Raw genomic sequence first — 18,072 nt, forward strand, 5'->3', positions numbered from 1 at the left:
AAACTCAAAATGCAGGGTCAAAAGACCCAGCGCCCTGACAATGTGTTTGTGCTGGTGGTAACTTTTTGGCATTTTATTAGAAGCAGCTGAGTTTCAGTATGGCCCGCTGTGAGGTACAGCCCGTCCTAGAAGTTTGTGGTTTAGTTTTAGTGTGTAAATTCCTAGTATTTTATTAGTCGCTGATGTAGCAGTGTTAGTGTGTGTCTGTGCATTCCACCTGTATGGTTTAAGGATGCAGCTTGCAAAGTGCAAAGTTAAATAATAATTCCCCGTGTGCTCATAATAGCTACCATTTTCACATTACATACAAATATTCTGATGTTAATATAAAAATCTAGATTGATGTGGCTTCAAAGTTACATTGGTAAAAACTGAAATGAAAACTTTATGCTGCAAGCCAGCTGCTGATTTATGCATGACAAATGTTAGAGGCCTATATTTGGGGAATTGGTTATGGCATTTCAAAGATTAAAATTCAAAACTGAACAGCTATATGTTCAGGAATAATGCATTGTGTTACTGACTGACCCTGTGTGTGTGCGTGTGCATCATTTGCAGAGGATGCTTGCTTTGTGGATGTGCATGTTCCTGGTTTGTTATATCACACTGGGGTTAATCACAACGTGCTGTCCTGATTGGTTTGAAGCTAATCCCCCCTGGAACATTAGCACTAACGGACATCCTCACACAGATGAATGCACACACACACACGCGCACACATAGCCTTTGCCAGACACACTTGTATAGAGCCATTCATCAGTGAGTTTTTTCTCTGCTCCGATCCTCAGGCGAGCTGGTACTGCTGATGAAGATTTAGGACCTCCGCTATGAGGTGTGTGTCTCCCTGTTAACACTACGTCTGTCCCCTTCCCCACACAGTCGCCCATGTGAATCCTGACATGTATGTAAGCTGCCCACACAGGCACTCTCATGATGTGTGTGAAGTGGGATACTGTTTAAATGAATGATGACACTTCTTAGGTTTATTTTCCAGCTTGTTTTCACGTCTTTGTGCGTTGCCAACAGACAGAAAATGCTCTGTTAATCTCTGTGTGTCTCTGTGTGTCTCAGTGGTATTCCACAAGACCTATAAGAAGGATTGTGTAAGAATTACATCAGAGAAACACTCTGCTCTGATTGGTTGGTTTTGGAGGTTCAGAGGCGGGGTGCAGTGCATTTTGTTTATCAGTCCATTACCCTTGTAGGAAGATAAGGATTGCCCACTAGATGTTGGGGATGCATTTGGGTAACGGTGTGCAACTGCCACACACATGAACAACTCAGATCTGCGTACAAAGTGTCGCCTTGTGTTTTCCAAGCTGGACAAGGTCACAGGAGGCATCTAGAGTATTCCCCCACAAGCAGTCAGTCATAGCAGAGCTGCTGATCCACTCACCTCTGTAGAGGTCATATTTGCCATCCCCAAAGCCCAGAGGCCTTTGAGGGAACATCAATCATTACAGACCTTGGATACATGAACACACACGTATACTTTAACACTATAGAACTATAATGTGCCATAGGAACAGCCATGGCTATCCCTTTCACCGAGGGATTTCTGTTCCTTAACACCCAGGTTGTATTTCCAAAGGGCATGCATAGAAGAATTTTAACTGTTGTTGAAATGAGAGCTTTTGATGTGAGGTAAAATATGTTCTTTACAGGCTCCTGCTGGGTTGACTTTGGTAAGTACAAAATGTCAAAGCATCTCAAACACAGATCAAGGTTGTTTCTGTTGCCGTCATCAGTCACTGTAGCCTCTGCAACAATTTCTCACCCTTTGCAACATAGTAAAAGCACAAGGACATGAAGGCTTCTCTTTCTTACAATTTCCATTAGCACTAGCTCAAAAATAGAGCGATTCATTTTCGTTCGTGCACTACATTCTGAATACTACTGAATATTGGAAAAGAATGGTAAATGTAGGACTGATGGTTATCTGCTTGAATCAGAAGAAGGTGCTCTTGTGTCTGTGCATCTTATTATAGGACGCAAACACAAGGTGTTACAATCTTTTGTTGCCAGACAGAGACATCCACGCGACACTATTGTATGCCCAACTTTTTCCCAAGTGGACTGTGAGAATAACAGCTTTAGTGCAATGTTTGCAGTTATCTGGATGTGAGTTTGCAAACGTGCATAATCCGGGTCTTGAGCTAGCCAGATGTAGCTCTGTACCAAATGCACAGGCAAAATAGTTTTTGATTGGTGAACAGGTTCGTCTGACCTACGCTGGACAACTTTATATTAACTCACTTTGCTTTGTGACAATAAAAAAGTTAAACCAAGCTCAAGTTGTGAATTAAAAAGTTACATACCTGTAAAAATCTTAGAAGATATTTTTCAGACATTTCATGAAAAACAAAAAATACTGGTATAAAGAGCAGGCCAGGACTTTATAAACCAGACAAAATAATTTAAAACTAGAGGACTAATGTACAGAAGAGGCTACCACAGGGCCCTGTGAAGTTTACAATGTCACGTAGTAACGAGGACTGCAAACCAAACAGAGATAAGTGCTCTGGCCTAGATTGTACGAGTTCTCGCCTGCCTTCCAGCACAGTATCAGCACTACTGTTACTTATGCATGCATAGCTGGTCAGGGCTGCACAGATGAAGTTGGCTCGGCTTAGCAGAAGCAAAAGCCATCTTCTTCAGATAACAGCAAATACTCTTACGGTAATTTATATTTTAATTTTTGTCTTAAAATATTCAATCCCCCTACCCTTACACGCACACAAACAGTGTCTTAAGAATTCAAACCTTCTGGCAATCCAAGCTGTTTGAACTACAGACGTATTTAGCTGACTAATATACAGAGCTAAAATGTATTCAAAATATGGAGATATTAAACATGAATACATTTACTGTCCAGTACAGTCAGCTGGAAATTCTACTTTGTACAGATTGTGAGCAGAATATTATTTTAAAGGATGTGTAGCATAGCAATGCATGACAGTGCCACCTGATTATAGCCCTTCAACCTTCCTCTGAAGAATTCTTGAAAGAGTAGTTGTCAAACAGCTGGCTGATCATTTGCATCCACATCGCCAGTCGGATTCCATCACAGTACAGAAACAGCATTAGTGATGGTTACTAATGATCTTCTTATGGCTTCTGACAGTAGACTCGTCTGTGCTTGTCCTGTGAGACACGAGTGCAGCCTTCAATACCACTGAGTACAATATTTACTGCAAAGATTAGTGCATGCTGTAGCTACTGCACCGCAGTGGTTTGAATTGTATCAATCTAATGGACTCTAATGTGTACATGTAGTTATGGAGCTCCACAGGGTTCCTTGCTAGGACCAATTATTTTTTTCATTATACATGCTTCCCTTAGGCAATATTACTTAAAGCTAGATCTAGATGATGCCCATCTTTATCTATCCATGAAGCCAGATAACACACAACAACTACTTACACTTAATGGGGCGATTGTGGCTCAAGAGTTGGGGTTTCGCCTTGTAATCGGAAGGTTGCCGGTTCGAGCCCCGGCTTGGACAGTCTCGGTCGTTGTGTCCTTGGGCAAGACACTTCACCCGTTGCCTACTGGTGGTGGTCAGAGGCCCGGTGGCGCCAGTGTCCGGCAGCCTCGCCTCTGTCAGTGCGCCCCAGGGTGGCTGTGGCTACAATGTAGCTTACCATCACCAGTGTGTGAATATGTGTGTGAATGGGTGGATGACTGGATGTGTAAAGTGCTTTGGAGTCCTTAGGGACTAGTAAAGCGCTATACAAATACAGGCCATTTACTATTTAAAGAATTTCCTGCTTCTAAATTCAGGTAAAACTGAGGTTATTGTACTCCGCTCTAAAAATCTTAGAAACAGAGTATCTACCTTGGCCTCCGGTAACACTATGAGGAATCTTGGAGTCTTTTTTTAACAGAATACGTCCTTCAATGCGCATATTACACAAATATGTAGGACTGCCTTCTACCATTTGTATAATATCTCTAAAATTATAAAAATCCTGTCTCAGAGTGACACTAAAAAACTAGTTCATGCATTTATTACTTCGAGATGTTACTATTGTAATTTATTATTATCAGGATGTCCTAAAAACTCCATGAAAGCCTCCAATTAATCCAAAAATGCTGCAGCAAGAGTACTGACAGGGGCTAGAAAGAGAGAGCAGATTTCTCCTATAATGACTTCTCTTCATTTGGCTGTTTGTAAATCCAAAATCAAATTTAAAGTCCTTCTTAAAGACCTCACAGTACCCTATCACCCCATTAGAGCACTTCACTCTCAAACTGCTGGTTTTGAGAAAGCATATAGTTAGAGCTAGATCAGGTGACTCTGAAGACTCTTATTTTTTAAGTTTGATGCCTTCATAAAGCAAAACTATAATATCTTAAATATTATAGTCATAGTTAAATTCTCTACCTTTGTTTAAAAAGAGATTTATAAACTAAATGTATTAGTATTAGTAACCAAATATTTCACTCTCTCCTGTGGTGTCCCCAGGGCTCATTTCTGGGACACTGTTTATTCATTTTATCTCTGCTGTACTTGGAACAGATTACTAAGCATTTCAACATGAACTATTACTTAATTACTTATGCCATTCAGCTTAACATGTGACTGAAATGATAAGGTTTACAGATTATCCAGGTTAATGGACAGTCTAAATACTATCAAATACACTGATGATAAGGCAGAATCTTTAATTGTTGCACCAGAAAATGCTGCCTACATTATAATCTCGAGCCTATATCCTCTGTTCACGTCAGTGTGTGTAGTCTAAGATTTTTGTGTAAAACAGCTCTGTTGCTGCTAGGCTACATCCTGGAACAAACAGATGGTTCCACATCACTCCCTCACAAACTGTTTCCTCTCCACTGGCTCTGTATCGACTCCGTTTAAAATTTTCACGGCACAGAGACTTGCATTGTCAGTTGAAACACGGTCGAGCTGCTTCAAGCTCTCTCCCATATAAGTCAACCGGTCTGAAATGACTGTTTTTAAAAATTAATTCAAAAATATTGTTAATAAACAGTCTCTTCCTGTCACGCAGACGAGCCGACAATGAACACAGACCGACACCCACTAAATATACACACACAAGGTAATCAGGTAATCACACACAGGAGGGAAGAACAGCTGAACCTAATACACATGAGGACCGGAGGACACAAGCTGAACACAATGACAACAGACACAGACCTTCAAAATAGAATAGGAAATCCAGAACATGAGCCTTCAAAGTAAAGCAGGAACACACAGACTGATTTACAACACAACACGGGGACATGAACAGAGCACCAAGGACAGACACAGGTAGGGCTGAATACACACACACACCAAACTACAGGTTCAACCCTAAACCAATACAAAATCAGAATAAACACAAAGCACAAAAATGAACTTCAAGGAAACACAAAACGCTGGGCCAAAATGACCCAGGACCATGACAGTACCCCCCCTCCAAGGGCTGACTCCAGACAGCCCAAAACAAAAACAGATGACCAACCCAGGGCGGGCGGCGGGGGCCCAGGACGGAGGGACCAACACCGAACAAAAACAAGCCCCAGCGAACCAAGTGACCTGTCCAAAACAAACACACATGCTGGAGCACAAGGACAAAACACAGTTCAGGAGGCCGGCCCGGAGGCTGACACAGATCCAAAAGCCGACCGAGCGGAAGGCAGCGGTGGCGGAGTGGAGGCAGTTCAGGAGGCCGACCGTGCACACAGCAACGGCGGCGACGGGCAAACAGTTCTGGGGGCCGACCGTGCACACGGCAACGGCGGCGACGGGCAAACAGTTCTGGGGGCCGACCGTGCACACGGCAACGGCGGCGACGGGCAAACAGTTCTGGAGGCCGACCACTTGGAAGGTAGTGGCGGCCACCGAGCAGGTCCGGAGGACGGCCGTGCTGCCAGCGGCGGCGACGAACTCTTTCCGGAGGCCGCCCCCGAAGGCCGTGATGCCATCTTAGAGGCCCGGAAAACGGCCGGCAGAGGCGAGGCAGAACGGGTCGAGCTGGCTCCGACGGCGGTGTGGCAACCGCAGGATCAGACGAGGCGGGACCAGATGACACGGAGGCCGGACCAGGCGTGGATGAAGACGCGGAGGCCGGACCAGGCGAGGATGAAGACGCGGAGGCCGGACCAGGCGAGGATGAAGACGCAGAGGCCGGACCAGGCGAGGATGAAGACGCAGAGGCCGGACCAGACGAGGATGAAGACGCAGAGGCCGGACCAGACGAGGATGAAGACGCAGAGGCCGGACCAGACGAGGATGCAGAGGCTGGACCAGGCGACGAGGATGAAGCCAAAGCGGATGCTGAAACCGGACCAGGCGAGGCCGATGAGACTGCAGCTGGTGATGAGACTGCAGCTGGTGATGAGACTGCAGCTGGTGATGAGACTGCAGCTGATGGCTGGACGGGCTCCTCGGGCCCCCCAGCTGACGAGGCAGAAGGCTGGACGGGCTCCTCGGGCCCCCCAGCAAAAACAGTCTCAGACCCAGTGGGCACTGGAGCCCCTGGCACACACAGAACAGAACCAGCAGGCACACGGGCCTCTGGCAGGAACGCAACAGAACCAGCAGGCACGCGGGCCTCTGGCAGGGACGCAACAGAACCAGCAGGCACGGAGACCTCTGGCAGGGACAGAACAGAACCAGCAGGCACACGGGCCTCTGGCAGGGACAGGTCGGAACCAGCAGGCACACGGGCCTCTGAAACACACAGGTCAGAACCAGCAGGCGCACGGGCCTCTGGCAGGGACAGATCAGAACCAGTAGGCACACGGGCCTCTGGCAGGAACAGGTCGGAACCAGCAGGCACACGGGCCTCTGGCAGGGACGCAACAGAACCAGCAGGCACACGGGCCTCTGGCAAACACAAAGCAGACTGCAGCTGCACTGAGCAGTGACTCAGCTCAGGCAGCGACAGTCCGGTGCAGTCCTCAGCTGGCTTCTTAACCTCCAGGGGTCCAGAGTCGGCTGGGGGCTGGAACCCAGCCTCTGGGGAGGCCCTGGAGCAAGTAACAGTCTCTAAACTAGCCAGCTGTTGAGGAACGATTGCATTTTTAACGTGTTTGTCTCTCTGCAAATAATACGTACTAGAAAAAGAGTCAAAAATGGGAGGCACGGACGCAGCCTCCCGTACAGAGGGAGTCTGTGAAGACGGAGACGGCATGAATGACTGGGCTAGCGGAGATACCGGAGTCCGAGTTGCTTGCGGCTGTGCAGCTAAACGAGGTAAAGACAGCTCAGCAGGAGAATGAGCAAGCAACACACAGTTCTCCTTGTCGTCTGCTGCACCAAACAAAGTCCCTGGATAAACTGTTCCACAGTCCAAGACAGAAAAAGGGTCCTTCTCACTCACCACGGCCGGCAGTTCTGAAGTTCCAATATCCGGCTGTGGGGTGACGCGCCGACGGCGCGATCGTCGCTTCCTCCCGGGCAAAACCTCCGGCGGGCCGGGCAAAACCTCCGGCGGGCCGGGCAAAACCTCCGGCGGGCCGGGCAAAACCTCCGGCGGGAGAAGCTGACGTGGCTGTTCCGGGGTGGCCGTAATCCGCTGCTGCTGGACAAAGTCTGTGGATTCCCGAGCTCGCACCACCCCCCGGGCTTTATGCAGGTTGCAAATTAAGCCTGAAACTCCCTTAAGCTGGCAGAGGTAGGGATTTTCTTCCAGGATTGCTTCGATGGCTTTTAACCCCACCACTTGTGCCCTTGCGTTGGTGGTGTGGGTTACCCAGTCCATCAGGCGTCGGATGCGTGCGAGGTCGCTCTCTCCAGACAAAGCTGCTGGGTCCATGTTTGGTCGGCTCGTACTGTCACGGCTGGCGGAGTGAGCCATGTGGTGTGGAGGAAAGGGGGGACCCAAAATGCAGCAGTGACTGATGATACGAGTGATGTTTATTTACAAAGTGACAATGGCAGAAACAGGCAGTGAGGCATGACAAAACAACTGAAGAAACCTAAACTGGGAGAACTAAATGACAAACCTGAGACCATACAAAAGGGGTGCGGGGCAGAGAGACGCAGAGACAGGAACACCATAGAACGCAGACGAGCCGACAATGAACACAGACCGACACCGAACACAGACCGACACCCACTAAATATACACACACAAGGTAATCAGGTAATCACACACAGGAGGGAAGAACAGCTGAACCTAATACACATGAGGACCGGAGGACACAAGCTGAACACAATGACAACAGACACAGACCTTCAAAATAGAATAGGAAATCCAGAACATGAGCCTTCAAAGTAAAGCAGGAACACACAGACTGATTTACAACACAACACGGGGACATGAACAGAGCACCAAGGACAGACACAGGTAGGGCTGAATACACACACACACCAAACTACAGGTTCAACCCTAAACCAATACAAAATCAGAATAAACACAAAGCACAAAAATGAACTTCAAGGAAACACAAAACGCTGGGCCAAAATGACCCAGGACCATGACACTTCCCCACAGGTTCCTCTTTCAGCACATCTGAGATACTGAGCTGAAGGTGGTTTGTAAAGGTGGCCCGTTACTTTTCACATGGAAATCATGTAAACACTTTGAGGAGGGGGAAATGGCATTTCTGTAAATTCACTTCTCACTGTATTAATTTGATCCTCTTATAATAGAAAATAAACTGTTAACTACATTTATTTATTTTGCTTCACAACAAACTGTTGCTGACTTCAAGAGAGATCCGATCCCAACCTGTGATCCTCTGGCGCCCGCAGAAACATTAACTCTCTTCATGTAAAACAGATGTTCCTCATTCCTCAGCGCCGGTTACAGCTGCTGCTCTCCACTCGAACAACACAAAATAGATAAGCTCTCCAGGATATTTATCATTAAGTAATTGCGCACGGATCCAAGTGAGAGTCATTATGCTGAAAGTAGAAAATAATCTGGGGTGATTTGGCTCCCCACCCATCAGCCTTCCTCTGCGTTCTCTCCCATTGCCAGCCATTTCCCCTCCTGGTCTTGCCATCCTTCTCCACTTAATCCACCTTGTTGTGCCCTCCCCCCCTTTGCCGATCTCCTCCCTACTTCCCCCCCCCCCCCCCTCTCCCTATTCTCCTCTCCCCCCAAAAGTGACCAGATGCTGGCAATTTCATGACTGTTGACTTATTTACATTTTTGCAATCATGGGAGCGCATGAATATTTATGCCGCTGGTCTCTCGCTGCGGGGCATCTGCCTATACAGCCTGCTTATTTGATGTGTGTTTGAGCGCATCATTTCCATGACACCGTGTGTGTATTCACAGTTGCATTCTGTGTGTTCCTCAGCCATACATTTCAAGTGTGTACTTTTGTCAGCAAGCAGTGAACAGCTGGTGTGTGTGACTGTGTGTAAAGCAGTACTGTACTTCGTTCCTCCTTTCTGTGAAGGAGCGTGAGGACGCAGATGAAGAAAGCCAATCACTATTTTATGAGGACTAAACCCTCATGGCACACACATTCTGTCTTTTCTCTCCCTGAATGCTGTTTATAAATGGATTATTTTCAGAGCGCTGGAGGATGTTCAAGGAATGAACTACCCTGACTTTGAGGCTATAAGTACATCTATGCTTGGCTGATACAGTACAAGTTTTTTAACATAGCAGTTCTCATAACATAAAACTATTTCGTACTTTAATCATCGTGCATTTTGGCTCAGTATATTTTTTTATTGAGCATATTTCAGGCATGTAAAATAGGTTTGCAAAAGTTGCTACTTTCCTCACTTTGAAGCAGCTGGAACAAAGTGAATTGGCATGCTGTGTTGTTTTGTTATCCTTTTATTCCTTGCCTAAGGGGCTGCTGCAAGGTGTAGTGGTTAGCACTGTTAGCTCACACCAAAATGGCCCTGGTTTCGAGTCAACTGGGCCCCACTGGGACCTTCCAGCATGGAGCGTTCGTCCTGTTTCTTTGTGGGTTCTAACCAGGTAAATACCCACAAATTAAATAAATTAGGCCTAAACTGGCCTATGGCATGAATGTGAAGGTGTGGTTGTCCATCTCTTTGCGTTACCGCTATGGTAATTGGCAGTCTGTTGATGGTGCACACTGCCTGTCACCCAGTCACCTCAGGCAGGTACCAGCCTCCTGTGATCCAGACTTGGGAAATTGGTTAAAAAAATGGATGGATGATTATACAATCTTCCAGTCCTTTTAAATAAATATCAAAATCTGTAATGGCATATATCATTTAAAAAGTTCCTTACAGAACCATTCTGTGATCGTCGCCTTTATGATTATGGTTTAATTCAATTCAAGCACAAAACACTCAACTATGATGGCTTGAGCGAACACAAATACACTGCGACTTAAAAATATCAGGAAATAGAAACATGTCCCAAAAGCACACAAAACATCTTATGAGGCAGATAAAGATGTAAGGTAATCTATTTTAATCGCATGATTTATGTAATATTGTAGATTCATGTTTGCTGTTAGCCGTTCACTGTTAGCTTGAAGGGAGGGTTACTGACTTTGCGGTCCAAAGGCAACAATTAACAGGATTATTGTTATCTTCATGGCAAACTCAGCCATATGCTGTTTTACACTCATGTATTGAGGGCTGATGTACGGGGATTGCAAATCCGCCAAGACTCAAGCTGATACATCAAAGTAAATAAGATCAAACACTGAATTTCATTTGTCAGCAGGTAATATAATCCACCTAAATGATCATCGCTGCTTTTCACAAACAAAGGCATCTTTATATTGAGACTAAAACGGGGCAAAGCATTTAGAAACACGATTAGATTTTTCATGTGGTTTGTAGTTTTAAAGGATGATTTTGTTGGAACACCCTAATTCACAAAAGAGGAAGTGGTTTTGAACTCTATCATAGGAAAAAAAGAGTTTTTCTTAATTTTTCATTGATTATGCCCCATATTTACCTTTTCCTTTAATGCACTTTTAAATTGGTTCTCACCAACTTTCTGCCACACTGCACATACCACACAAATGTAATTAAGTGAATTTCCCGCTTTACTGTGATGGAGAAATTAAAACGTAAAACTAAACTAAAAGTCAGATCCCTTTGATTATTTGTAGAGTTTAGTTTTGTGTGTCTTTTTTAAATTCCATGTTGACTTGTAATGATTTTTGATGTGTGGTTTGTTGCAGTGACTCATCTTTTTCATGCAGTTAAACCTCCCAATGAAGGTTAAAGACTCTTTGTACATGTGTTTTTAGATTGTGCACCGAGGGAGAGAGCTGAGTGTGCAAACAAAGGTGACATGCACAAGGAAAAACATTAGCGCTATTTATGCCACTGGCCGAGGGAGCGACTGCGTGCACACACATACACGCTGCAGCATGACAAGCGAGGGCTGTATGATTTAAGACTCTGGTCATGTTCTCCTCCATTTCCTCTTTAGCATAGCCACGATAGCTTTCTCTCTCTCTCTCTCTCTCTCTCACACACACTCACATACACACAAACATGTAAAATGATATAGAGAACCTAAAGCTCTGTTGCATGATAACAAAGGATACATTTGTGCAGACGCAGCCGTGTGCACTCCACAGTAAACAATTCAGGGTTTGCTGAGGTCATGAAAGGTTAACTGAGTGATTTCACCCAGTAATCATTTCTATCTACGAAGCAGAAGATAAACAATCACTTGCATCTTCCACTCTTCATTACCCGCTTCAACCTGTCCCACTAACCAAGCACAACACTGCACATAATGCATGGTGTTCGCTCTGTTTTCAGTAAGCCACCTAATACCTTGAAGACCTTTTAATGTGGTCTGGAAATGATCTCCTATCAAAAGCTTCTTCATCAAGCTGCACAGGCTCAGCAAAATGTGAAATATTTATGTTGGTTCACAGTAAACCTTGTTGTGGGGCTTCTTCTTTAAACAGAATTCATCAGCACACACATCAACACGTACCCAATTTATTTATTTAAATGTATTAATTTATTCTTTAGGCACTTTATAACTGGCAGCCTGTCACAAAAAACACATCACTTGCTCCTGATTCTTTAGTAAATTCTATCAAAAATGCCAAAGATAACACAGTTTGACAGACATTTTTGCACCAAAAAGTGATTCCCAAAGAAATATGAGGCAAACGTTTGGTATGTTTCAGGATGATGTGCAGTGTGTCCTTAAAAAAACAAAGAACGAAGGAAACTGGACAAGTGGAGGATAAAAGAAGAAGTTCCAATCCTAAAAAGAAAAATATCTGCAAAAGATTAACAGTAAAAAGTCGGAAATAATCCAGCAAAGACCTGACACCTGAGAGTCCTTCACTCTCCATCGAATGTTCGCTGAAGCCTCATCAGAAACATCTCAGCTTAAGCGAAACAGAGAAAATGCTGAGGTAAATTACACAAGAACTGGATGCAAAATGAGTGGCAACAGGTCTTGTAGAGTGGAAATGTCAACATTATTGAAGCAGTGTGGGATCATCTCGCCAGAGAACGGAACAAAAGGCAGCCAAGATCCAAAGAAGAGCTTTGAATGTGCTTCAAAGAAGCGTGGAGCACTCTTCCTGAAGACAAGAGCTGAAGTATTTGCAAGAACCAACGACAATTCAGGTTGTGTTGACGAATGAAGGTGGTCATACCAAACAAAGTCTGTACAAACTCTGTTTATGCCTTATTTACTGAATTTCCATATACTTTTTCACATGTTAATAATTTGCTGTACTAATTTCCCATTTCCTCAAATTCCTTCCTAGTGTTACAGATCACTGTAGGTATGCTTAATCATTTTTCCTGGCACAAAATCAACTAATTCTCTCTACAGAATGTTTTACTTTGAAAGGTTTTTAAACTGAAGACTTGACAAAGAGTACCCAGAACAAAAAAGGAAAAAAAAGAAGCAGCACATGAAATGCTGAAAAGTGTGTTTTGTTGTGTTAACTAATTATTGTGGAAAGTTAAATCACATTAATTTAGTGATCATTAAATGTGTTCAGAATTTGCAAATTAATGATGATTCATGTCATAAACCACTGATCTCCCCTACATACACTGTTTTTATGGGTCAGAAGTATTGGTATCGACAACACTCGCCCTGTAGTGTTTTCCTTGAGAAGAAGTCTACTTGAGAGAGCAGATTTCTCCTGTTTTGGCTTCCCTTCATTGGCTCCCTGTTAAATCCAGAATTCAAAATCCTGCTCCTCACATACAAGGTCTTAAATAATCAGGCCCAGTTTGGATTCGGGAGACAGACACTATCTCTACTTTCAAGATTAGGCTTAAAACTTTCCTTTTTGCTAAAGCATATAGTTAGGGCTGGACCAGGTGACCCTGAATAATAATAATAATAATAATACATTTTATTTAAATAGCGCCTTTCAAAGCACCCAAGGACACTGTACAACAGATAAAAACTGGAAATATACACAATGATAAAAATAGAAGATCCTCCCTTAGTTATGCTGCAATAGACGTAGGCTGCCGGGGATTCCCATGATGCATTGAGTTTTTCCTTTCCAGTCACCTTTCTCACTCACTATGTATTAACAGACCTCTCTGCATTGAATCATATCTGTTATTAACCTCTGTCTCTCTTCCACAGCATGTCTTTTATCCTGTCTTCCTTCTCTCACCCCAACCGGTCGCAGCAGATGGCTCCGCCCCTCCCTGAGCCTGGTTCTGCCGGAGGTTTCTTCCTGTTAAAAGGGAGTTTTTCCTTCCCACTGTCACCAAAGTGCTTGCTCATAGGGGGTCATATGATTGTTGGGTTTTTCTCTGCATGTATTATTGTAGGGGCCTTACAAAGCGCCTTGAGGAGACTGTTGTCATGATTTGGCGCTATATAAATCAAACTGAAATTGAAATTGAATTTAAACTTGTAGTATCAGATTGATACTAAACTTTGCAGTATGGACAATCAATACTTTGAATACACTCTTGCAGTATAATATGTGCTTAGCTCACAGAAAGTAACACTTTATTCCATTTCTCATGGTTTTTATCCTGTTCATGGTCAGAGTGTAATGCACTCACAAGACACGGATTGTTCTGTGTAATACAAGCACAAGATAATCAATCCTTACTTTGTTCATAATTCCTTTCAGCTTGACTCGAAACAGAAATAATCAGTAAACATAATTTCTTACACATGTGATCATCATTACTGCAGTGTAAATTCAGCATTTTTGGAATTTCACTTTTGGCAGTAAGTTTAATTTTAGCAGCCATGAACTTCCATATCTGATAATATCTTTTACATTTTTTAAAATGTCGTTTTTATCTCCTTTGCTGCCTCCAAACAACCCTGAAAGCGCACCTAAATCTAACAAATACAGCATCCAGTATCTATTTTTACTTTCATCAGTGCCATCTTTCAGCGCACTTCTTCCCCTCAGGAGCTTGACTGCCTATGAGCCTTTCATCATCTCACCCTCATAAAGTCAGCTCCACCATCAATGGTTTATTAATAACATTACGGGCTTCTAATCAGATTATCTTCTTGAACTTCATCTCTGGAGAACTCTCATTATCCAAACAAATGCTAAACAAGCTTCTGATCCGGGACTCAATTTGATCTCCAAGTAGCCAGCCAATCAGCTGCTTCTTGAACTTTTTCCAAGCCTCAGGACACCCCCCACTCAGTGCGTGGGCCTCATCCATGGTGACCGATCAGCTGTTGACCAGGCTGTATGGATGACTGTCCCCTGGCTACTGCTGTCAGATTCGAAAAGCTCAGCAATAATGGCTAATCCAATTTAGCAAATCCCCGCTGTCAAAAACTCAACATACAGCACCCAATACAGTGGGGAACAGATCTGTAGAATACACATAAGACCTCATGCTGTGCCATGTTTCATCATGATTCATCGTGGAGAAAAACTCTCTAAGCTAGTAACATCAAAGACCGGTCTCTGGGCTGTCTTCATGTGCCAGGCAGACTCCAACAGGACAGAGCAGTGAGTACAGAAGAAGAAGAAGAAGAGCTTCCACACGAGGAGATGTCATAATTGTTGGGATCAGAAAATAAAGATGAAAGACTGAAAGACTAATTTACCCAGAGGGTTGACTGCCTTCTCAAGGTAACACAGGGGTGAGATTACAAAGACACAGAGCCTGAGGCGAAACCTCAGGAAGACAAAGGATGGAACATAAAGTGATGAGAACATACTGGGGAAAAATTCTGCATGTGTGCTGAAGTGATACAGTGGCTGTCATCCAATCATTAAATATAGCAAAGCTGGGATGCAACCAAAGTGCAATTGTGTTATTAGGAAATATGGAAGAAAAAGGAAGAAAGAACTTGTCTTCCTCTCTACTTTAGAGCATGCTCCTAGCATCGCATGAAAGCAGCTCTACAGCTCTATCTCCACTTCCCTCTCCATCCTTCGCTTCCTCTTCCATCCCTCTTTTCTCCTGTGTGGATCATGGCAGACTAATCTCAATCTGTTTCGCTGAGATATCACACAACAGCTCTGTAGCTGCAGCGGCGCCAGCCCATTGGGCTCGCCGGTCTGCCAGCCGGCACCGGCTCGCGGCAGCTCTGGCGCTCGCCTAACTTTAGTGTTGGGGGGGTTTCCATCAGCCGTGCACAAACACTCAGCTCAGCTGCTCCAACAGCGTCTCTCTGCCATTGTGCCGATTGTTCCGTCCCCTGCTTCACACACTGAGACGTTCACGCTCCGCTTTCCAACGACACTGAGACTAATTAAGACTGCAAGTAAAATGCTCAGGCTTTTAAGCAATCCTATAATTTTTTCTTAACTGAAATTAGGAGTTTTTAATGAACACATGGGAAGCAATTGCTTCGCTTTGATGGGGTTTCACATAAAGTTGCTGAATTTTCCCAAAATCCCAACAGTTTTTAATGACAGTTTCACTTTTAGTGGCTCCGGTTGATGTGTCTCCACTGAACCAGCCCTTGATGGGAGCTCCTCTGTGAACAATTGCTTAAACGTGTTTAATTAGATGCTACACTGTGTGTCTCTGCGTGTCTGCGTGTCTATGCTGTTACACAAAGTGAGAGTACAGTCTGTAAAACTGTGCCTCTGCTGAATTTCCCAAGTGTGCACACCTTCATTTCTGTCACTTTTACCGTCGCTGCAGACTTTTAATCACAGATTACAGCTTCTTAATGCCAATTAGACCGAGATCACATCATTATTATAAGTTCATTAGATTTAAGAGACCTCGTCATATTTCTGAAACTCTGAATGCAATACTTCACCGCACTTTTTATTTGAAACTTTTGTTCTTCTTGAGGCATTCCCAGTCTATTTGGCTTATGACCTTGGCACCAGCAGCATTTTTCTAGGAGTGGATGTAAATCAAAGTAAATCAAAGACTCATAATGTGCTACTTGAATACTTCATAGCAGGGATGTCAAACTCATTTTGGATTGCAGGCCACATACACACTTAGATCTTGAATCAGTGTTAAGAAGTGTAGCATTTCCAATGTATGTCAGGCTTTCTACGTGATAAAGAAATGTTGCTGTAGATGAAAGACATCTGTCAGCATAACTCTTTGGGCTTTCTAAGAACTGTCCTATAGTTATAAAATAGAAAGTTTTATTGAATTCATAGAAAAGTGGCGTTAAAAAAAAATGCATATCCATTGTAAATAAAGAAATTTTTCCATTAAATCGTCTTTCATTGTTTATTTATTGCTTTATTTCTTTGTTGTAGTATGAATGGCCAATTGGGAAGTCTTTATTAGGCGAAAACGTTGTAAAACTTAAAATATAGTTAAAAGTCCAAATTTTATGACCTTCTTCACATTTTCTAAAGCAGCACAGTGGTGCAGATTTGAGTCTTTGCTGGTCCCTGAGCCTTATGTTTGACACCCCAGCTTTATACAGACCTGAACCTTAGAAAAGATTACAAATAATTCTGGATAATTTTGTTTCTTGATCTCCTGCTGCCCCAGATTTACTATGACACATGGGTCCAAATCCAGAATGGCACCCTAACAACCAGTCAGTTGCCTAAACTAAGACCAGTCTGCCTCAGTTTGGCAGTCGGTGCTGCCCGAAGGCTCACCATTGCTGTTTTTTTTTAAAGCTACTATGGCATCAGCAAAGTCGCTTCAAAACACGACTCCCCGACTGAACCTATACATCCATCTATTGCCTGCAGTCTTTGCCGAAAGGCGAAGACTGCAGGCAAAGATGGCACTGACCACCAGACACAACTAATGATTCCAGGGACACAAAGAGCTGCGGTTATCTCAGGCAGAAAGCTTTGGGGGAAGTATTTCAGTCTGGCAATAAATTCCTATAAGGCATCAGTTTCTGAGGTAAACACAGTTCTTGGTCTGCCCACGTTTTACAAGACCCAGGATCCAGTACCTCAGCTACTATTCTGCTCATCCTCAAACTACTCCTTTATAATTTGAAATGGTCAAGATTGTAGGAGTTAATTAAGTTTGTGCTTTTAAGTTAAACAAATCTAAAGAGTAATTGTACTTTTGATTATTAGTAACTGGGTAAAAATTCAGTTGTTTTACCAGTTTGAAACAGTCTGTTTTTTACAGCATAAGAAAACACAGTAAGCGTTTGCCATGTAGTCTCTCAGCTTATCCTTCCCTGGATATATTATTCAAACCGAAATATCTGCAGGTAGATGTTGGGGCGGTGGAGGGGTTGAAACAGCGGACAGGGATGCAGTTCCACTGACATGTCAGAAGGATATTAGTGACGCCTGCCTGAACTTAGTTGCAGTTCCATTAGTTTCCCACTGCTTTTGTTTTTTGAATGTTTTCACAGCAGTTTCACCGACGTCCCCAGATACGAACACTGCTACTTAGATGAATGCAGGACAACCAGGTTTGTGAAGATATACCAATAACTGGACAAAGCTGTGGATTTATCCGTCTTTTCCACAGCGTAACCCACCCTCACTTTGACCATGAAGCTGTTTTCATTTTCCACTCCACTTAATCTGTACTGCATTCATCTCCTTAGCTGTTTGTCAATAACCCCCCCCCACGTATCACTCTGCATATTGATAGCATCGCCACGACCTCCTAAACACCCAGAAGTCATCAACGGCTTTAATTAAAACTTCAGGAATAGAGCTCATTTACGTGGAAGCAGACATGCAGCAAGCAAACGGTGTGATGGGGTTGAAAGTTGAAGTTGAAAGTTTTACAGTTGTATCGTGCTCGCCCCA

Source organism: Copadichromis virginalis, linkage group LG3, assembly GCF_057382275.1.
Source record: "Copadichromis virginalis isolate Kocher_CV1m ecotype Utaka linkage group LG3, C_Virginalis_male_GT1.1, whole genome shotgun sequence".
NCBI lineage: Eukaryota > Metazoa > Chordata > Actinopteri > Cichliformes > Cichlidae > Copadichromis > Copadichromis virginalis.